This window comes from Ochotona curzoniae, unplaced genomic scaffold (genome assembly GCF_017591425.1).
Source record: "Ochotona curzoniae isolate NIBS_2020 unplaced genomic scaffold, NIBS_Ocur_1.0 contig_1, whole genome shotgun sequence".
In the NCBI taxonomy this organism is placed as follows: Eukaryota; Metazoa; Chordata; class Mammalia; order Lagomorpha; family Ochotonidae; genus Ochotona; species Ochotona curzoniae.
Genome location: NW_024464918.1, coordinates 21,836,455 through 21,859,901, shown reverse-complemented (window position 1 = coordinate 21,859,901; position 23,447 = coordinate 21,836,455). Strand labels below are relative to the sequence as shown.

The 23,447-nt window shown below is 38.7% G+C and overlaps 1 long non-coding RNA gene across 2 annotated transcripts; it reads right to left on the bottom strand.

Moving 5' to 3' along the window:
- Positions 1–208: 208 nt before the first annotated feature.
- Positions 209–22,858, bottom strand: LOC121168012. 2 transcript variants are annotated; one of them, XR_005885687.1, is made up of 4 exons: positions 22,750–22,858; positions 7,344–7,404; positions 1,341–1,458; positions 209–350 (listed from the first exon to the last, which is right to left on the bottom strand). It is a non-coding gene; the product is annotated as an uncharacterized LOC121168012 (long non-coding RNA). The 2 variants fall into 2 exon arrangements; XR_005885678.1 differs by lacking the exon at positions 22,750–22,858 and adding an exon at positions 8,075–8,235.
- Between the last annotated feature and the right edge of the window lie 589 nt (positions 22,859–23,447).

Below are 23,447 nucleotides of genomic sequence, written 5' to 3'. Positions count from 1 at the left end.
TGTCCTCCAAATCAAATGGAAAAACAATAATGTAAAATCTGGAAAAGAGGCCAATATAGGAGCATTTGATGGAATACTGTATAATCCAGAGAACTATTTTTCATAGATGATGTGAATTTTTGGAACTATTGAATATATTGCTTGGTAGTCATTTTGTATATTAATATTTTAGTACTGGCAAAAACATTCATTTTATTACTTGCCTGTCGTTCGTATCAGCACACAATTCACATAGGCTTCTGCTACGAAGAAATGTAGGAAATTCCCAACAAAGTGTATGCTACTGTCTCCATTTTCTTCTTATTTTTAATTCTTCACCTGTGTGTTGTTTGCAGAAACCTCTTTTATCCCTGGAAGAGAAGATTCCAAGCGGGTAGGTTAATAGCGACTAATTTTTAAGCTGGAAATGGTAAATTTTAACAGAAAATGTGAACTAACAAATTGTACACCCATTCAAGCAAACAAACATATCCATATAAAACAGTATGCAATTGAAACCTATGTTATTATTACATTGAGGGCGACAGAGTTCATCTTTCAGTTATATAAAACTATTTTGATTCAACAAGTTAAAACTATTATTTAAAAATTTCATGAGTGGGCATAAGCTTTGTTGTACTCAGCATCTAATGTACGTGAAAGAATGTTGAAGTAGAATCATTCACCCTAACAATCAAGAGGAATAAAACAAATAGTAACTCAACTACACACTTACAGATGGATAAAATTATCATCTTCATATATTCACATTTTGGAATAGTATCTGGGTAAAAGGCAATAAACTATTTCTAAACAAATATATAAGGCCAGCATAGTTTTACAGATGTAAATGATCAACATGGTGAATATATAACAAATTACATTGAAGTAGAGCTGTATGTGATTTTACACATACATATGTGGATAAGTACAAATATCATTATACTATTAATAAAGATGAAATTATTATTTTTTTATTTCTGATTCACAAAGTAATTGAGGACTTTTGACCTGAGAATAAACAGAAGTGGAAGGATCTTGATAACTTATAAAAGATGGATTCAGTTGCTGTTACTGCTTCTTAATATGAGTTTTGGGTTAATTAAGCATAGCGAAGGATTTTCATGTCTGAATCATGGTTACCTCAATTTTTATTGATTAACTTTGAAATGGAGTATACATATTCATTTTCTATATTTAGAGTTTTGTATGAAGAATGTAAAAAATATTAAAAATTTATTTATCTAATAAATTCAGGGGTTTTTTTTGTTTGTTTTCAATAGCTAAATTGCGATTCACAACCAATATACTCTTGCACCAAAGATTATGATCCAGTCTGTGCAACTGATGGTGAAACTTACGACAATATGTGCTGGTTCTGTAGAGTCAAGAGGTAAGAATCCCAGGTTGAATAGCAACTCTTCAACAGAAATAGAGAAAGCTTCACCAAATGATAATAAAAACCATGTTTCTGATGACCTGAGAGAATGATACAAATGATGGCTACAGTATCTCAAATCATAAAACGACAAGAACATACTTCAACCTGTCCCTGAAGTTCTGTGTCTAAAAGCAGTTTTGTAAGAAGTTTTGTATTTGAGCTCTCAGGGTATCTGCCTTGCATAATACAGGTATATACATAAACTAGTTAATTGAACTTCGATTATTGCTAGTTACTGCTGACACACTGCTGACTACAGAAATCAGAAATCCCTCACATTGGGCCCCATTATACTAAGATGGACTTTTCCTTCCTAATTTGATGACACCACTCAGTCTTTCCTTACACTCTAGGACATTCTAGAACGTAGCACCGGATCTCCCTCCCTATTTCCTTCATGCGGAAGGAGTCTGTTGCTAAGCATTCTGCCAGCCTTCAATCTATCCCACGGTTGCTCTCACTCACAAATGTTTCCTCCTGTGAAGCCCTTGTATGTGCCATATGCAAACTGGTTTCTCCCCTTGGAGATCCATTCAAATACACCCTAAACCTATCCTCTTCTGTGTCTGAGCAAGTCCCAAGATGGAATCAGAACGAGGTTGAAGGTAGGTCAGGTGGAGAGGAGCCTTGTGCAAGCTGGAGAGTAAGTGGGACGGAGCTTCACGTGCAAGTGGAGAACACTCTAAACGGTTCCAGGTTCCAAACGTAACTGAGAAGTGCTTTATGTAGGACTCAGTGACTTTAAAATGTTCTTTCCATCATTTACTTTTTCTTCTATTTGTTCTCTTCTCTACAGAAACAGAAAACATCTGTTAATATTCGTTCATTTTGGTAAATGCAAAGATAACTGATCGATACATTTCTGTGGCTTCTTTGCAACCACATTCGTGGTGGATCCTACAATCAACTAAAATCTATTTAATTGGACTCTTAAATTTCTCGATGATCAAGTGAACACATCTGAGGTACCTAAGATGGGACACAGAACTTTAAAGGATTTTCCTGCACTAACAACCTGTAATTGAAGGACCTTTGTTTTCACTGTTCAATTTTTCAATAACAACATAGAAAAACTCAGTTTTGTTATTGAAAATAACATAGCAACATTTTTAGTTACAAATACTTTAATCAATAAAATGTTAAATGTTTGCTCAATTTTTTTTCCATGTTCTTTCTCGCTTTGGTAAATAATGGGTTACAATACATGAGTATTCTTTGTATCTATAGTTAAATACATACACAGGAGAATTCACATTTAGTCTTAGTGTTTCTTAAGAATAAAAATTCCTGAATTCCTCTTTACCCTAGAGCATCAGTTCAATAATTGAATGATGCATCAACTGAATAAAGTATCAATTACTAATTGTACCTTTTTCTCAGTATGAAATTAATGTTTATACACACATAGGTACTCTAAGAATTGAAAGTAAATACAAAAATATGTGGTTTCCACATAGTGATGGAATTGCAGCTTTTTTCTTTACTGATTTTGTGGATCTTATATTTTCGTAAAAGACATGACCTTGTTTCATGGGAAAATCCTCAATAAGACAATCAAATCCTTCATGGTTTTTCCTGCAAATTATTTTTGCACCCTAGCATTTTCAAATAATGATGCTTAAAGGATAGCCAATTTTTCCTTCAGAGTATGCATTGAAATTGTCATTCAGTAGTGACTTTATCATGGCTCAGAGATTTCTGCCGCAATGTCTCCATTACTGTAGTTTTATAGTAAATCTTAGACTCAGGTAGCTTGAATTAGCCCTAATTATTTTTCTACTTTTTTATGGTGTTAGCTATTTTAGGTACTTTGTCATTTCATACAAACTTGCTATTTTACAAATGTTTCTGTGCTCAGAAGATAAAATAACAAATATGCAAAGAGAGCAGAAGAGATCTTCAATGTGCTGGTTCCCTGTGTAAATGGCTGCCCTAACCAGGTCTTGATCAGGTCTATGCAAACAGTCAGAAGCTCCAGCCTGGTCCCCCATGTAGGTGGGTGAAACTGGGTACTTGAACCATCATTAATTCCTTTTCCAAAGTGATGAGCACGAAGCTGGGTTAGAATCGGCATGGCTGCAACATGAACTGGCATTCTGATATGGGATATGGGCATGGCAAACATTGACATGAATGCTATGCCACATTGTCAACATGCCCAAATACAAAGTGAAAAGCTAGGTTGTTTGTAAAATGAGTTTCTCTAATACACGCTGTAACTGGATGTGTTGGTTGATTGGCTTAGAGAATAATGACATTTAACAATACTGTATCTATTAAGGGTGAGTGTTTGGCTCAGCAGATGAGGGTCCAAGTCTTTGGGTCCCTGCTGCCCAGTTGGAGACCGACTTTAATGGTAATTAAGTCATAACTCTCATTGGTACTGTTATGAACATTCATCTACAAACTGTAGATTATGAATTTTTTATTGTGGTTGTACCAGTAATTTTCCCTCCAACAACTGGTAAACATTCCAAATTTTGCACTTCCTGCCAGCTTTGTGTTCTTTTCCAAAAAATAGCATCTGGGCCCGGCGCGGTGGCGCAAGTGGTTAAGGTCCTCACCTTGCACGCCCGGGATCCCATATGGGCGCCGGTTCTAATCCCGGCAGCCCCGCTTCCCTTCCAGCTCCCTGCCTGTGGCCTGGGAAAGCAGCAGAGGACGGCCCAAAGCTTTGGGACCCTGCACCCGTGTGGGAGACCCGGAAGAGGCTCCTGGCTTCAGATTGGCATAGCATCGGCCGTTTGACTCACTTGGGGAGTGAATCATCAGATGGAAGATCTTCCTCTCTGTTTCTCCTCTCTGTATATCCGCCTTTCCAATAAAAATAAAATAAATCTTTAAAAAAACTAGCATCTGTGTGAACTGATATGAGACCATATCTCATTACTGAATTTATCAGTTCTCTGCTGATTATGATGTGATGTTCAACACCTTTTCATAAGTGTATTAGCTTTTTGTATGAAAAAGAGTCCTCTTAATAAAGTCTTTGGCCCATTTTTATGTCCTTCGTGAAATTATGCTGTATGGGTGTTACCATTAGAGATAATGTCTAATCAAATAACCCTTGCATATTTTTTGTTCCAACTTTAAACCTGCTTTCTCAAAATATTACAAAATTCAAACTAAACATTGGAAAATCTCAATTTGGTTTACCACTTTGTTGCCAAAATCTAGTAAGGGTAATAGGCACATATCTAGTTACACATAAAAAGTCCTGATTGTTTTGGTTCATTTACTTTTTTTTTCCTTTTTAATTCAGTTGATTGGATGTTTTCTTACTGCTTTCCTATCTTAGGATCTATAATCATGCTCATTTTTCCCCTTCCTCATCCTTCCTGCTACATCATGACCTATTTTGCAGCTCCCAGAGAGAACACACAATACCTCTACACTATGTTTGCCCTGACCATCACCCATATTCCCATCGTTCCCCTCCCTCACGTATCAATGAAAGAGACTTAGTGGGAAGGTGGCAACTGAGGAGGGGGGTGAACAAAATAGTCAGTCTGCAGAGCTGGTGGCCTCAATTCCCATGAGGTCTCTGCATAAGGTAAGTCTCTCCAGAACCCACTGATCTACATAGCCCACTTTTGAGTCTCCACTGCCCAGTTATTCACTGCCAACACAATGGGTATTAGAGCCCAGCCCAATCCTGCCCACCACACACTCTGCCTTTACATACATAGTGGGAGCTACAGCCTAGTCGGAGGGACCTGCAATAACCCCCACCAGGCCCAACCCCTGCCTTGGTTTCTGTGCTTGCCAGTATGTACAGTAGACTGGTCCAGTCTGCCTCACCTTCCATTCAGCCCTCACACATGTCAATGGTCATTGAAGTCTAGTTCAATCCAATCAGCCCCACTATCCAGCCCACACACATGCTGGCAGGTACCACTATCTGTCTAGTCATGCCTACCCCAGTCCCGGTTCTTATGCCCACCAGTCAGAGTGGCAATCCAGGAGAGAGTTGCCCAGTATTTCCCTACTGAGCCCACTCCCACTCCCAGATCTTGCACTCTCCGGGCAGTTCTGCTGCAACAATGCCTAACCAAGTTATACTCACTCTGCCTTATGCAAGCACCAGGAGGAACAGTTAGCCCAGCCTGACTTGTACCTGATCCAGCCCACTTGAGGCCAATAGGTGTTGTATCCCTGCCTGGTCTGGTCTGCCTCTATTCCCACTCATGCTTTCCAGTGGGAGTGGTAGTCTAGCAGGTCCTACTGGGTCTCTAGTGTGCTGTGGCCCAGTCTGGCATGGCCCGCCTCACCTCACCATTAGCCAGTGGGTGCCTTAGCATGGTTGGGCCCAGTCTGCCCCCAATTCCAACTCACATTGGTTGGGGTTACAGCCTAGACCAGCTCAGCTGCCCCCCATTTCTGGCCCTCATGTGAACTGGCTTGTGCTGTGACCAAACGCGGCTGAACCAACACTCCATTCTGGTGCTCAGATTAGCCAGTGGGTGATGTGAACTGGCCCAGCCTGGTTTGCCCCCAAACTGCACCAAATGTATGCTGCTGAGTACCATTCCTTGGCCTGGTCCAAGGTGCTCTCTGTCATGGTTCTTGTACTTACCTGAAGGGACTATGTCACAACAGAAGAGTTGCTCAAGCTCTTCCATCCAAACCTCTCCCAATGCCAGATCTTGCACACACTGGTGGCTCCTTGGGCCAGCCCTACTTAGTACACCTCCCGTCCTAGAAGTAACAGTGGCCTTTCCTGACTGAATTTCACCCATTTTGATTATACTGATGAGTGTTACAGCCCAGCCAAGCCTGGTCCACACTCAGACACAGCTCACATCTGTCTAAGCAGGGGCAGAGACCTAGCCTAGCCTGTCTTACATGTACCTGGGTTCTCATGGGCACCAGTGGGTGCTGGAGTCTAGCCTAGTCCAGTGTGCCCATACCCAACCACCAACCACACTTGTGCCAAGAGACACTATAGCCAGGACTAGACAACAGCTTCCACTCTGGTCTTTTCACTCACAGTGGGAACCACAACCCAGTCAGGGCATCCCAATTGCTCCCGAACCAGGCCTGTTCCCAGCCATAGATCTTGTGCCTGCCAGTGGTTACTCTGACTAAGCTTGGTATACTCCCTCATCAATCTTGGCCTATGCCTTTGGATGCTCTAGCCTGGCCTGACCCAGCCTGGCAATCCCAAAATTCACTGGCAGGTACTAGAACCTGGCCCTGTTCAGTCTATTCCCATCCCTGGTTCACACAAACTGTTAGGTGTGACAATGCAGACCAGCATGACCTGAGCTCAACCTGGTCTCTGCACTTGTCCGTGAACTATTTGCATGGCCCTGTCCAATTCACCTTTCCAAAATCAACTCATACATTACTCAACAATTGGAGCTTAACTTTCAATGAAGGTCATTGTCCAGAATGACCTTAGGCTTATATTCCAGACTTCCTTGTATGTTCTTAGTGCTTTTCACATCATATCTGGTTTTCCAGCACTAGTTGCCCTGATACTGATCTGTGAGATTTTCAAATACATCACTGTCCAGACCTCATGCACAAACCATTGATTCATATGCTGGGGATATAACTGGACACTGGCAAAAGGTCTCCAGGTAATATCTCTTCCTGATTGTGAATTAGTGGAACTTTTACAAGATCATACCATTTAGGGAAATGTTTAAATGGCACAAAACAACACTCTACATTACTACATGCAATTTTATATGAATCTGCCATCAACCTCAAAAGATCCAACAGAATCAAACTTCTATGAAGTTTGGTATGTTGCTGATCTTGAAGTTTAGGTGCTGTGTAAGTAGAATTTCCAAAATGAATTCTTTCTAAGATCTTATTCTTTGGCTAATTCTGATACAATAGGATAAAAGATTCTACTTCATCTTTTCTACTTCTTTTTTATCATAAACTGTAAATGCCACTTCTCTGCACTCACCCGGATTGCTAAATGCATCAGCTGAGATGAACTTGTCCAGAACTTCATGCTGAGGGAAGATCTATTGAGAAATAGAGAAATATTTCTTATGAGCTATTTTATGACCTCCAAAAAAGACACAAAATATCTCTCTCTCCTATCTGCCCTTGGGCAGCCCATTTATATCCATGAAGCTCTCCACACCAACCTACCAACCAAAGGAACTCTTGAGCTGCATGCACGTGACTGAGAAGAAAGGGTGAATAAAACACACAGTGTCTGGAGCTGTTGTCCACACACTACACTGCGCTCACCCTCCAGGTAGGTCAGGTGGCATATGGAGAGCAGCATTCTGGCTTCCAGCATTGCTGTGAGAACCTTCCTGCCGTTTTCTTTGCAATGTCCTGTTGTGACTTTCTGAGTAGAATCTGAGGTTCTGGTGTGCATATTTCCTTACAAGTGGGAGATGGTCTGTGGCCTGACTCAGGGGATGGGGAGCATAAGCCACTCCTTTATAAATGTTCCAGGAGACTTTTCCTGGGGTTCTCTAAGTTCCTAGGAGGCCCTGTGTGCACATGATGTGTGCTTTAGTATCTGAGGATGGGGAGAACATGAGGGAAGGGAGAGAAGGGAGGTGTAATATGAATTGCAACTATGAGAGAGAATGCTGTGGACAAGGAGCACTGATTCCTGTGCTATAAACATTGTTAAAGTTTTCTTCCACAGACTTGCTACAATGCCTTTCTTCTCACCATGGATCACAGCAGTTTTCATCATTTCCTTGACATTCCCTTTTCATTCTGGTGAGTATATCTTCCATCTGTCCGTGAAACATTTTGCATACCTGAAATGTAGCAAGTCCTTGTTTTAATTAATGACTGGACAATATTGTCTTTTACGATTTGCAAAGTGTCAGCTGGTAAAAAAAAGACAGGACAATTTCAAATTACCTTTTTAAACTGAAGATTAGGAGCACTTCTCTTTCATTGCCTGCTTTATAGCTAAAGAAGTCATTAGACTAGGCATAAGATCTTAGATTATTATTTCTCTGGGATGAAACATCTATACTTACCATTTTTGCCCATATGATTATATAACATGATGACTAAATGCCAAGTGTACAGAATGAGTCTTGTTTTAGAACTAACAGAAATGCTCATTTTATTACTTGCCTGCATTATTACTCGTACGCCATTCTCATACAGTTCTACTACTAAGAAAGGTGAGAAATTCACAGAATAGTGTATCTTATTGTCCATATTTTCTCCTTTTTCACATTTTACTTCTGTTTACTGCTTGCAGAAACCTCTTTTAACCAAAAAAAAGAAGTTCCAGAACCAGTAAGTCAATACTGATTAATTTTTAAGTTGGAAATGATAAATTCTAAGAGATAATGTCAATAAATAAAGTATACACCTTTGAAACAAAAGAAACATCAAGTAATAAATGATATGCTATTGAAAACCTATGAAATTCATATTAAGAGTCATAGATTTAATCTACCCAATAGTATAGCACCATTTGGCTTTAATAACAAGTTACACTATTCCATTATTTAAAATTTCCGTGAGTGGGCGTAAGCTTTGTTGTACTCGGCATCCAGTGTATGTAACAGAATATTTTAGTAGAATCATTTACCCTAAGAAGCAAGAGAATTAAGCAAAGTAACCCAACTATCTACTTAAGGATGGATAAAGTTATCATTTAAAACATTCACATTATTTTTTATATCTGTAATTTTGTGTGAGAATAAAGAGAATTCTTATTTAAACCTTATCATAAATTCAATTATGTCCTTTCGTGTTCAATAGCCAAACTGTGATTCATATGCAAGCCACATTTGCAACAATGAATTTGATCCAGTCTGTGCGAGTGATGGCAAGACACATGGCAATAGCTGCATGTTTTGCAGTGCCAAGAGGTAAGAATGCCAGATGATATAGCAATTCTTCAACAGAAATAGAGAAACTAACACAAAATGATAGTAAAAATCATGTTTCTGATGATCTAGGAAATCATACCAAAAAGAGCTGTAATATGTCTCAAATCATAAAACCCACTAAAACACATTTCTACTTCACCCTCAAGCTCTGTGTCTAAAAACAGTTTTGTAAGTAGATTTGTTTTTTGTCTCTCAGTATACTTGTACTGTATGAGACATATGAGTACATAAGCCAGTTAACTGCTGACTACTGACTACAGAACTGAGAAATCCCTCACATTGGGCTACATAGTTCTAACAAGCTTTCCTCCATCCTAATTTAATGACACCCTTCGACAACAGGACATTCTGGGACATTCCACTGGAATCCCCTGCCTATTTTATGCACTCGGAAGGAGTTTGCTGCAAAACATTCTGCCAGCCTTCCCATCTACCCGACTCTTGTTCTCACTCACAGGTGCTTCCTCCTATGAAGTCTTTGTATGTGTAATCTGCAAACTGGCTTCTGTCCTCGAAGGTTCACTCAAAGAAAACATAAGCTTTTGCTCCTTCATATAGGAGCAAGTCCCAAGATGGAGTCAGGACTGGATAGAAGGAAGGGCCTGGTTGTCCCAGATTCATTCACGTAAAATGTTAGAGAGTAAGTGGGACAGAGCTGCATGTGGAAGTGGAGAACAAACTCTCTGAAGTGTCCCAGGTTCAAAGCATCAATGAGAAGTGTTTTATGCAGTACTTGGTGAATTCAAAATGTTCTTTCCATCATTTACTTTTTTCTCTCTCTCTTTTTTTTTATATAGCATGAGTAAGCAAACATTTTCATTCGTTCACTATGGTGCTTGCTCTGTAGGCTGACCTACACATTTCTGTGCCTTCTTTGCAACCCCATTCATGGTGGATTCTTCAATCAACTAGAATCTCTTTAAATAGTATCTTAAATTCCTCGATGATCAAGTGAACACATCTGTTGTACCTAAGTTGGGATATGGATGTTAAAGAATCTTCCAACACTAACAACCATTATTCACAGTGTTCATTTTTCAATAACTGAAAATACTAGTATCTGAATTTTGTGTTTGATAATAAAATAGCACAAATGTAATCATTAATACTTTAATCAGCATATATTAAATAGTTTAATCTTTTTACATGTGTTTTTTAATGTTCTTTCTGTTTTGGGTAAAGTAACAGGCTACAATACAGGACTACTGATTGTATCTATAATTTAATATATTCACAGCTGAATGTGCACCACTTTGTTTCTTTTTTTTTTTAAGATTTATTTATTTTTATTGGAAGGCAGATGTACAGAGAGGAGGAGAGACAGAGAGGAAGATCTTTCATCTGATGGTTCAAGTGGCCGTGACAGCCAGTGCTGTGCCGATCTGAAGCCAGGAACTTCTTTCCAGGTCTCCCACGTCGGCGCAGGGTTCCAATGCTCTGGGCCATCCTCGGCTGCTTTCCCAGACCACAAGCAGGGAGCTAGGTGGGAAGTGGAGCTGCCAGGATTAGAACCAGTGCACATTCAAGGCGAGGATCGTACCACTGTACTATTGCCTGGGACCAACGCTTTTTTTCTTAAGATTGAAAATACCTGATGGCTCTTTACCCTAAACCTTCAGTAGTATAACTGAATCAAGCATCAACTGAATTAACTATTCAGTTATACTCTTTTGAGTGCAAAATTAATGTTTATACACATATAGGTACTCTATGATTTGGGTCTCAGCAAATTTAAAGGTACTAGCTTACATCACAGGCTATATCCAATCCAGTTCCCTGCTAGTGACCTGGTGAAGGAGCCCAGTGCATTGGTGGGCACAGGGGCTATTCACAGGCAAGGAACACCTGGGCTTGTGACTAATCTTGTTAAGCAGACCAAACCCCTCAGTGTTATCTCTCCTTTGTGCTTCCCTCTGGTTATAAATAATAGAAGACAGCATGCCTGGCATCCATACTATCTTCTCCTTTCTGTCCATGAGTTACAGGTTATGAATCAAATCATATTGAGACTCTGTGTTAATGTTTTCTCGCACATTTCTTCTTTGGTTTTGCTAACACAAGAGAAATTATTCAGAAATTGCTAGTTTCACGTAAGAGAAGGATTAATGAAAGCTTTGTATAACATCCAGTTTCTTTCATGGTGGAAAAAAAAAAAACCTGTGTATTCTTAAACAAGGCACATCACTCTGAAAGTTTGGATGATGGCTTCAGTGTAGATTAATAAAATCATTTCTCCATTAAGCATCTTCTCATCTGTTCAGTTAATCCTGACACCTGGGAAACGAAAGACAGCTCCACGGTTAGGGCTGTTGTCATTTACATAGGAGATGTGAAGAAGCTTCTGGCTCTGTCTTTGGCCTGGCCAAGTCTGGGCCATTACAGCAATCCAGGGAGTTAACCAGACAATGGAAAATCTTTCTCCCCTTGTTTATGTAACTCTGATTCTCAGTTCAACAAACAGTTTTGAAATACATGCGTTCAAATGAATATTACATAAAGAATGAATACTAGATTGCGTCTCAGCATTTTGGCTAAGATAGAGTGAGGAGTGCATACTAGAATGTAAAAGACTGAACCGTTCCATATAGATTGTTAATTTTTACTTTTTTCAAAAGGCAGATTTACAAAGTGAAGGAGAGACAGAAAAGAACTCCCATGCACCTGTTCACTCCAGCAGTAGCTGCAATGACCAGAACAGGGGCAATGTGAAGGCAGCTGCCAGGAGCTTTCTCTGGCTTTCCATCGTGTGCAGGATCCCAAGCATTTGAGCCATTCTTCACTGCTTTCTCAGGCCACAAGCAGGGCGCTGGATCAACAGTTGGAACAGCTAAGAAACAAACTGGTGCCCATAAGGGATTCCAGAAATTGAAGGTGGGGTATTAATTAGTTAAGCCATTGTGTTGCCCACCCCCGTCATAGATAATTTTTTTCTATTATATTTTGGCAATCTTTACATAGGTAATTAGGGTGAAAAGGTTCAAGAGCTACAGGGAAGTGGGTAAGACCACCATTTCCATACCGCTTCCTTCATGTATCTGACAAAAAGGAGATATTGAGGGAGAAGCCCCACCCAGTTAGATCATTTTTTCATTGAGAAAATTTTAGTGATGAGGAGAGCAGGCTTTATGTAGTCCATACAACAAGTTGGCAGTTATCTTTCATTAGTCAATCAGCTTTTTCTGTTATAATAATGCAGCTTTAGGGGAATGTTGGCTATCCATATAAGGCCTGCTTTAACTTGGTGGAGAGATTGATTGAAATGATAGAGTATAAGACTTGTGCCACTAATGGATAGCCTACACTGGTGAAGGCAGACTACCCAACACCCCAGGATAACCATTTTCTGTCTTGATTGATTTATGGCAGAAAACGAAAATCTGTTGCATTCATACAAGCCTCATAAACCTCACAGTGTATCTGAATAAACCTGCAAGGCATTTGATTATTTTCACGCACCCTACTTTTTTAGAATTTATTCACATTGCCTAATGTTTATACACATAGTATTCTAAGATTAAAACATAGTGTTCTTCTTTTTAACATTTGTTAATTCTTATTGCAAAGTTGAACAGACAGAGAGGAAGATCTTCCATCCACTGATTCACTCCTCAAGCAGCCGCAATGGGCAGAGCTGAGCCAATTTGAAGTCAGGAGTCAGAAGCTTCTTCCGGGTCTCCCACACAGGTGCAGGGTCCCAAGGCTTTGGTCCGTCATTGACTGCTTTCCCAGGCCCCAAGCAGGGAGTTAGATGGGAAACAGGGCTGCCAGGATTAGAATCAGCACCCATATGGGATCCCAGAGTGCATGAGACAAGGACTTTAGCCACCAGGCTATAGTGCCAGGTCCTAAAACATAGAATTCTAAGGTTCAACTTTAGGGCACTTGTTAGAATTCAGGATTACTTTTTCAGATGCTTTTCCTAGGGATTCTGATATTTTAGGTTCAAGAAGAATTCAGGTACTTGTACTCTTAACTGGGAACTTTGCAATTGGGGTGAACAACACAAAGGTTAAGAGAACAGCTCCCCTGTTGGTAAGGCCACAAGGAGCTTCCAGTCATATGGCAAGGCCTGGTGGATGTCTCTCTAACCACCTCAACACAGTTTTACCAACTTTACATAGATACTCAACTATCCCTTTAAAAATTCCTGAAATCTGTTGAGGCATTGTTGTTTGCCCTTGTAAAATGGTTTCTGTAACTAATGTGAGCTTAGGAACTAATGTTACTGATGATGTCTGGTGAGTGAACCTTTAAAACTTTATGAGAATTAATTCACAATTGAGCTCATGCTGTACCTGAACACCTTATTGTGTTCTAACTATTGTCCTGGAACCTGGTCCATACACATAGCGTGCGTTCTGGAAAATGACTTGATAAGTATCATAAAAATTAATGAAAATGATAGGAGTACAAGCAGAAACTTTTGTGGTAACAAATATAGTTACTGTAACCTAAGGGTTAGCCTGTTTTTGCAATTTGCCTTGACTCAAAAAAGTATCTGTCTTAGCCACTTTTATGACCCTTTGGCTAGAGGAATTAAAGGATGCTTGTACTAGCATTATAGAAACACGTTTTAAATTATTTGTTTACGGGGTTATAAAGCTCATAATTATAGTGAGATTTAATCTTTGAAGTTTCTTTTTTATAATATCTTTTTTTCCACTAGGTGATAGATAAGTTGTCGAAATAGAAATGTGGTAGGAGTGTATTACTAATTAACATGGAACCATACGTGCTCCGATCTTAAGAGTTCCTGGGTGTCACCCAGTGGCTATCACTGGAGAATGAATAATGGTTTGCTTTTAAATAAAATGGTTATAATATTTTTCAGGATTATCTTTGAAAATGCCTGCTTAACCATGAAGTATAAATAAAACAATCAAATATCTGTGCAGATGATTTCTGTGTAAATAAAGAAGACAGTTTTCTCGAGTTGTCCATTATGAACCCCAAGTTATGGTGGTGCATGTATCCTTTCTCGCTGACTCCACACATCCTTCCTGAGCTCCAAACTGAACTAGAGCTGGTCTCCAGCAAACAAACACTCAAATAATGTATTGGGTATTCACCTGTGAATATATTTAACTATAGATATGAAGAATATTAATGATTACCAATTATAACTGATTATCAAAGCTAGAACACTAAAAATAATATTTTAATAACATTGCATCAATTCAAGTATATACAATTAAAAATTGAGCTATGTTATTACCAAACACAAAATTAAAACACCAATATTTTAGGTTGTTATTAGAAAATTGAACAATGAAAACAAAGCTCCTTCAATTACAGGTTGTTAGTGTTGAAAATTTCCATAACATCCCATGTCCTATCTTAGCTACCACAGATGTGCTCACTTGATCACTGATGAATTTAAGACACCAATTAAAGAGATTCTGGTTGATTGTAGAATCCACCATAAATGGGGTTGCAAAGAAGGCACATGTGTAGATCAGGCAGATTTCAGCATTCACCATAATGAACAAATGAAAATGTATTGTTATACTTTCTATAAAGAGACAAAGAGGAAAAAAAGTAAATGGTAGAGAGAACATTTAAATTCATCAGTACTGCATAAAACTCTTTTCAATGAGGTTTTGAACATGGGACAGTTCAGAGAGTCTGTTTTCCACTTCTACATGCAACTCGGTTAACTTACTCTCTAACTTCGCACAAAAACCCATCCTTGAGACAACCTGGCCCATCCTTCAATCCAGTCCTGATTCCATTTTGGGACTTGCTCTTACACAGAAGAAGACAGGATGAGGGTTTGTTTAGTGGATCTCTAGGGACAGAAGCCAGTTTGCAGATTACACATACAAGGGCTTCTTAGGGAGAAACACTTTTTTAAAGTTATCATTTTTTATTATTATTATCACTTTATGATATAGTTCCATAGGCCCTGGGATTTCACTTACTCCCTCTCCAAATCCTCTCCCTCTCCGCCACTGAGTTCCCCTATATTATCACTATAAAATAGTTCTTCATAAGCAGTCATATGTTTATGATCATTGCAGGCATAGACAATGACAAAGAGCCCAGTATCCTAGTGTCAAGACATAGTTAATAGTTTCATGAGAGTCCATCTTTGAAGTAGGGATGCATACTGCATTGTGTCTTCACATCTGGATATGATAATCTCCATTACACAGTTACTATACATCCCCTTCAATGAAAAGCTACAATACAAAGTCAACAAAAGGAAGAAAATAAGAAATTAAAACTGTCATGAAGTTAAATAACATGATACTGAATGACTAATAAGTAACTGAGGAAATGAAAAAGAAAATCAAGAACCTTCTTGAACAAAATGATGCTACTGTATGATGTATGAGTCAGTGAAGAATTTAATGAGAAGAAAGTGTTTTGAAGAGGTGAAACTAACAAAAAAATCAAAATCCATGAGATACAGTTTCCACTGATCTTTGTTGGTGAAATATGTCTCCTGTAGGCAACAAACCGATTTTTTCATCTAATCTGCTAATCTATGATGTTCAATTTATGAGTTTAAGTCATTCACATTCAGGTTTAATGTGAATGGGTAGTAATTTGTTCCTGTCATTTTAGCAATGAGTTGTTCATTGATTTAGTCTTCCGCTGCTATTTTACTGGGATGTTCTTCACATTTGCCTTTGGTTTTGCTGACTGCTTTCCTCTTCTCTGTCAAGAGAACATCTTTAAGTATCATTTGTAGGGCAAGTTTGGAAGAGACACATTCTTTTAACTTTATTTTCAAAGAAAATTTCATTTTCAAAGGAAAGCTTTGCTGGATGCATTATCCTGGGATGACAGTTTTTTTGCTTCTAGAAGCTGGAAAATGTTGCTCCATTCTTTTCTGGCGTGTGAGAGGTCTCTGTGATTTTAATTGACATTCCCTTACATGTCAATTGATTTTTTTTCACATGCACACTTAGTTATGTTCGTTTTGAAGAAAGCTTGATTATCATGTGTCGTGGTGAAGACTGCTTTTGATCAACCATGTTTGGAATTCTGTGCCCCTCCTCAATATTGTTTCCCAATTCTTTCTCTAGGTAAATTTCCCTTTATTATTTCATTAAATACATTTTTAAACTCAACTTCTCTTTCTGCACCTTCTGGGACTCTCGTATTTCTTGTATTTGGCCTTTTAATGGTGTCTTTCAATTCTTGAATACTTTTTTTTTAGCATGACCCAGCTTTGTTTCCACCTTTTTGTGTTTCCCTCTGTTGACAGGAAATATCTTCCAATTCTGAGATTCTTTCTTCTGCTTGCTTCATTCTATTTTTGAGAATGCCACTGGCTGGCAGAATAGGGTAAAGGCATGCTTAAACAGACTGAGAAACATTAGCCAGTGTGAAGCAGAGAGGGCACAATCCATGAAATAGAAGAGGACAGAACAGTAGCGAAGGGACATCTGGAGACTGACAGACATAGGAGAGCAGCGGAGGCAACAGTGTGGTGCTGCAGTGACTGACACCACAGCAGCGTTCAGTGAGTGACAATCTTAACTGCTCTGGCAGCTGGAACTCTATCTGCAACAAAGGTGGGAAGAGACCGGGAGCTCTGGAGGTGAACCCAAAGAATTGCCCGTCCTGCTGGTGTATTTGATTTGATCAGGAGCAGAGACATAGTGACAGGTCCCAGATGAGTTTTGTGGGACAGGACTGTGCATGCACTGAGCTGGCAGTGAATTTATTTCTGCCTCAGTGAATTGCAACAAGATGACATCCTACAAGTTCCACCTAAGATATGTCCAGGCAGCCCTCAGACGGCCAGCCTATGAAGAACTCTAGTAGGGAACATCAAGCACCATTTTGTGCGCTGTGGCAAAGGTTTTAAGACTGCAGGGACAACAGTGAGCTGTGCATCTGGGAGTGAACTCATTGAGCTCAGTGCATTGCACTGGTCCCCCAGGGAAAATAGTACTGATTTTGACATTTTGCGTATTAAAATAGGTACATTTGGCCCTCAAACCTAACAGCCAAGATTCCTACAAGATCAACACCACTAACAACCTAGTTATATAGGACACCTAGTGTTTCCCTAATCCTGGGAAACGCTCAAATCAGAAGTGGAAGAAATGTTGTACAGACAACAGTGCGGCTTCAGCATGGTATCACAGGAGATGACGTGTGGCATGCCAGGACCTGGGGCTACAGAGACCACGGTGGAAGTCTAACATAAGAGGCACACTTGTGAGTGAGAGCAAGAGTGGGATAGATAGGAATGCTGGCAGAACAGTTAGCAGCAAACGCCTTCAGAATGAAGGAAATGGGGAGGGCAACCTGGTAGAATGCTCTAGAACGTTCTGTAGTCAAAGGAAGGACTGAGGGGTGTCATCAAATTCGGAAGCAGTTCTTCATACTACAGGGCCCAATGTGAAGGATTTCTGAGCTCTGTACTCAACAGTCTGGTAGCAGTAACTAGCAACATTGATACTAAGCTAAATTAACTGGTTTATATATTTACTGTATTATATAATACAGGCATACTGTGAGGCCAAATACAAAAATTCTTTTAGAAACAGAGCTTTAGGAAGAGGTCAAAGTTTTTTCTAGTGGGTTTTATTATTATAGAGATAGTATGGCTATCCTCTGTCTCTTTTTCAAGGTCATCAGAAATATTGTTTTTACTATTATTTTGTGATAGTTTATTTCTTTGGAATAGTCTCTATAAGACTTTTTGTTTTATGTGTGTCTATGTATAAGGTAAGTGGCTGAAGAAATTCATGTAGTTATATATTATGATATTTCTTTTTGCCTTGCAATCGTACTACTGATTGAAAAATGTAACTGGAGGAGAAATAATTTTAAGACTATCATTAATTTAAATTTATTTATAAGCATGTTGAATAAAAGATATGTGCAAAAAACTGGTATTTTTACCTCTTTGCATGGCAGAATACACATCTATTGATGTAAGTATTTGCATTACTTGCACATACTGGATCTTCTTCAATTGGGCAAGTAGAGTCTGAATACAAATCACACCATGGCTATTGAACATAAAAAGACAAGACTGAATCTGTTAAAATTATAACTTTATCCATCCTTAAAATGATAATTGAGTTACTGTTTGTTTTATTCCTCTTGCTTATTTGGATGAATGATTTTACTTCAAAAGCTTTATCATACATTAGATGCTGAATACAACAAACCTTATTCCCACTAATGGAATTACTAAATAATGGAATAGTTTTATCTTGTACTTTTTGCCAAACAGTTTTCTATAACTGGAAAGATTAAATGCATGGTCCTTAAATAAGGAAAACATAGGTTTTTCAATAGATTATACTTTTTCTTTTGTCTGTTTTGAAGTGTACATGTTTTGTTTGTTGACATTTTCTATTAGAATTTACCATTACAACTTTCAAGTTAATCAGTATTAACTTACAGGTGGGCGAACTACTGGTGGATGGTTAAAAGAGGTTTCTGGAAAACAAAAAACACAGAAAAATTAAAAATAAAAAGAAAAATGAGGACAAAAGCATACTCTATGCTGCAAATTTCCCACACTGCTTAGTGGCAATGCCTATGCAAACTTCTGCTTACTGACATTAATACCATGCAGTAATTAAATGAACAATTTTGAAAGTATTAAATTGCTAAAAATACAAAGTGATTTCAAATCTGGGTATATTCTGAAATTCAAAAGTTCATGTTACATATTACATATTAAAATAGATTTCTGTATTATTTAATATTCCAAAAAATTCCTCCATATTGCCTTTTTAATACCAACATACATACTATAACTTTCCCATTTGAAAAACAACACAGCCTAGGAAAAGATAGTGATTTCATTGCAATCCCATAACATGCCCTCTACTATCACAAACGTTAATTAGTATTTAACTCATTAATATTCAATCGTAAAATGAAGCTCTGACACTTCACAATTACTTTACTCTGAAATTCATAGATACAGTAGGACTACATGAAAGATAATTTAGGAGCTAACAGATCAATGAGTCCTATTCTTACATGAGGCCTTGATCAAGGAGACTAAATAAAACACTAAATTTCCAAGAAATGTCAAGTGTAAGGAGTCCTGATTGTGTACACTTGGTGTACACAAGAAGAAGATAAAAAAGAATTTACATATGCGTGAATATACATTTCATCCCAGAACAACAAAATTCCAAGGACTACTGCCTAGCCTACATAATTTTTTAGCTTTAAAGTAGGCAATGAAATAAAGATGATCAACAGCTGCAATTTGAAAAGAAAATTAGAAACATGTCCTATCTTATTTTATCAGCTGACATTCTGCCACCTTCAAAAGACATTCCTGTCCAATCACTAACTAAAACAAGGGCTTGCTACATTTCAAGCATGCAAAATGCTTCACTGACAGATGGAAGATATACTCACCAGAATGAAAAGGGAATGTCAAGGAAATGATGAAAACTGCTGTGATCCATGGTGAGAAGAAAGGCATTGTAGCAAGTCTGTGGAAGAAAACTTTAACAATGTTTATAGCACAGGAATCAGTGCTCCTTGTCCACAGCATTCTCTCTCACAGTTGAAAGAACCATTCAATTCCACCTCCTCTCCTCCCTCATGTTCTCCCCATCCTCAGATACTAAAGCACACATCATGTGCACACAGGGCCTCCTGGAAACTTAGAGAACCCCAGGAAAAGTCTCCTGGAACATATACAAAGGAGTGGTTTATGCTCCCCATCCTCTGGGTCAGGCCACAGATAATCTCCCACTTGTAAGGAAATGTTCACCAGAACCTCAGATTTTACTCAGAAAGTCACAACAGGATGTTGAAAAGAAAAGGGCAGGAAGGTTCTCACAGCAATGCTAGAAGCCAGAGTGCTGCTCTCCACATGCCACCTGACCTACCTGGAGGGTGAGCACAGTGTAGTGTGTGGACAACAGCTCCAGACACTGTGTGTTTTATTCATCCTTTCTTCTAAGTCAAGTACATGCAGCTCAAGAGTTTGCTGAGTGACTTGTTGATGGGCAGCATTGTGAGGATAAAAAGGCTGCCCAAGGGCAGATAGGAGAGATACTTTGTGTCCTTCCTAGAGGTCATATAGTAGCTCATAAGAAATTTCACGTATTTCTCTATAGCACCTCTCTCAGCAAGAGTCTCGAATAACCTGATCTCATGCATTCAAAAGTTTGGGGTGCCATGGAAATGTCGTATTTAGGGATCCTATGATAAAAAAAAAATAAATACAAGCTTCCTAAGTTTCAGGGCAGCGATGATCAACAGAATCAACTCAAGAAAAGGAACACTACATTTGGGAAATTTTACAGACATGTGCCTGTCCTGCAATGGCAGAGACAAAATAGAGATTTGATCTTACTGTATCTCTGAGTTTGAGGTTACTGGTAGATTCATATAAAATTGCATGTAGTAATGTGGACTGTTGTTGTGTGCCCATTAAACATTTCCCTACATAGTATGATCTTGTAAAACCATACCACAAATTCACAATCAGGAAGAGATATTACCTGGAGACCTTTTGCCAGTGTCCAGTTATATCCCCAGCAAATGAATCAATGGTTTGTGCATGAGGCCTGGGCATGGTGTATTTGAAAACCTCACAGATGAGTTTCAGGGCAACTAGTGCTGGGAGGCTCCAACAACCTGGGATCCTAACTCAGGAGAACAATTCCTGCTTTGCATTCCAGCGCTCATTCAGTTTCAATGAAAGGCATTCTGTCATCTACATATGCTGAGCACATGCAGATAAACATCCTCTTTCCACAAATAAGAGGTGCTATTTACTCTGCAACTCTTCAGGTCACCCCTAGGAGTGTGGCTGTAGCTAAAGAAAACACTCATTCTTGCTTTCCAGGTTTCTTTCTGAAACGAATCTTGTACCTCAGCGCTGCCTCCTTACATTTCACATATGATTACTTTAGGTCGCAGACACAGAACTAAAGAGTCCTGCTGAACGCTTACTTAACTTTTCTCCTTAGTCAAATAAATCTGTTATAGACTCCCATCTTGATCTGTGAGTAGGGAACTTGACAGACGGAAGACACATGGCCCAAGTCCATGAAATGGGAGTGCAGTGCCTGGGGTGAAGTGAGGGTCATTGTAGGGGGATAGGGGGCACTGTGTGTTCTTGAATGACTAAAAGCAACTCATGCAAGATGCTCACAACTAGTTCTTCACAGAGCTTCTCTCCCGAGACTGGAATAAAATTTGATCTGATCAATCTAAGTGCAGTGTGGAGAGAACAAAAAGATAATATCAGCAATTACAGATCCCAAGATAAGGAGCAGAAAGCTTTCCAAGCAAGTGATCCAAAAAGGGTAAGAGAATCAAACCAAGAGGAAAAAATGGCGGGGGAGAGAGACTGCAATGACAAGTCCCTAGGACATCAGATTAAATCAAGGGTTTTTTTTCCCTCTTCATAAATTTAATCTTATCTCTTGAGAAAAACTATACATTTACCAAGATTATAAAACATCTATGGAACTATGCAGTATTATATGCAATACAGTGTCATTTAGAATCAATAGCTACTAAATTATGCTATTTCAAGTTGTCTTAAACATTTTAAAAATCACCTCTGTGTTGTCATGAGCTTTTGTGTTCAATTTTTAATATTTTTCATTAGTAGTCAAACTAAACTGATTAAGTATGTTAATAAGGTTCCAATTTCTACCTTTTGTATTTCAAACTTTTCATCTAACATCTCTTCAACTGCAGGGTGCAAAACTAAATTATTTCTTTTTAATTCTGAGATAGTGTGTAATTCTGTAGAGTAACAACTTTAAGGTACAAAAAATTGATAAACACCCTAATGCAAATCTAATCTTTTGTTCTTAACTTGGCTGGAGGTTATGAATGGGTTCAAAGGACAAAAAACTTGTTTATCTGTACAATGATGCACATTGCTTGGCACTTTCAAAAAATAATTAAACAAAAATAACCTTTATGGAATATCTTGATATTAGATCAAAGTAATAATCTTACTTGAATTGGTGATTTTTTCATACCCAGCTTGCTACATCATGTTAGCAGTCTTTACGAAAATCTAAGTTGAAATTGATATATTAAGTAGTCATAGTGTCCTCTCAAAAACTCTGAATTCTATGGTACTGTGCAGTATATTTTAAAAACCTTAGGTAGAGAGAGCATATGGCTAGACCAAAAGCTGACCATGGATTTCCACATGGGCAAGCAGTAGGAAAAATCAAAATCTCAAATACCAGTGTTTAGTGCTTCTGCTTATTGTAATGTGTAGGAGTTTCCCCAGCTGATCTCCAAAGGTCTTTGAACAATGACTGAATTCCTGTAATTTCATGCAGCCTGACACTATCTGAATTTGCTGTGACCCTCAGCATCAAATATTTAAGCTCAGTTCCAGAAAATCGTCCCCACTTCTGATGCCAATCACAAGCAGTACATGCCAGATTATACATAATTCATGTTGGACTTGGTTACAAAGCACAGATTGACACAGCCTCCTTATGAGGTATGAGTACCTAGTAGCAAAGTTCATACAACATAGGGCAACATGCTACTTACTTACAATGACTTGTTAGAAAAATAAGCACTTGAGGTCATCAAGACGCAAAATACACCAAGGGCACAGGCTGGATGAAGGTGCGTGGAGCTTCTATGCTCCTTCAGAGATCCTCAAGAGACAGAATCCTTGCCACCCCAAGTGAGGGCCATATTTAATTCCTGTCTTGGCATAAGCCCAGGTCCACCACTGGTCACTGTTCATTTAGAGAATGAATTACTTGGTGGAATCTCTGTCTCCAAGTGATCTCAAACATAGAGTTAAATTTTTTTTAAAATGAAATTTCAAGGTAGCTAAAGAACATAAGGACATATAACACATAAAAATGTTGCTAATGGAAGAATAAAGACCCAAGAGGCATGGTCTCAAGATCAGGCATAAAGGACAAACTGTGTAGTACTGTACTTAACTATTTGTTAGGTTAAATGCAATGAATCATATCAATCAAATTAAAATCATACTTTTTTTTAAAAAAAAAAAGGAGAAGTATCTGAATAGCAGAGTTAAGTATGTTGGGAGAGAGAGAGAGAGAGAAAGATGTAATCTTTCTTTCACTGTCTCCCCACTGCAACAGTGGCCAGGGCTTGGCATGACCTAAGCAAGGAGACATGAGCCTGTTATGGGTTACCCACATGCGTGCAGGGACCCAAGGTCTTGGGGATCCTCACTGGTTTCCTAAGCCCTATAGCAGGGATTTGAT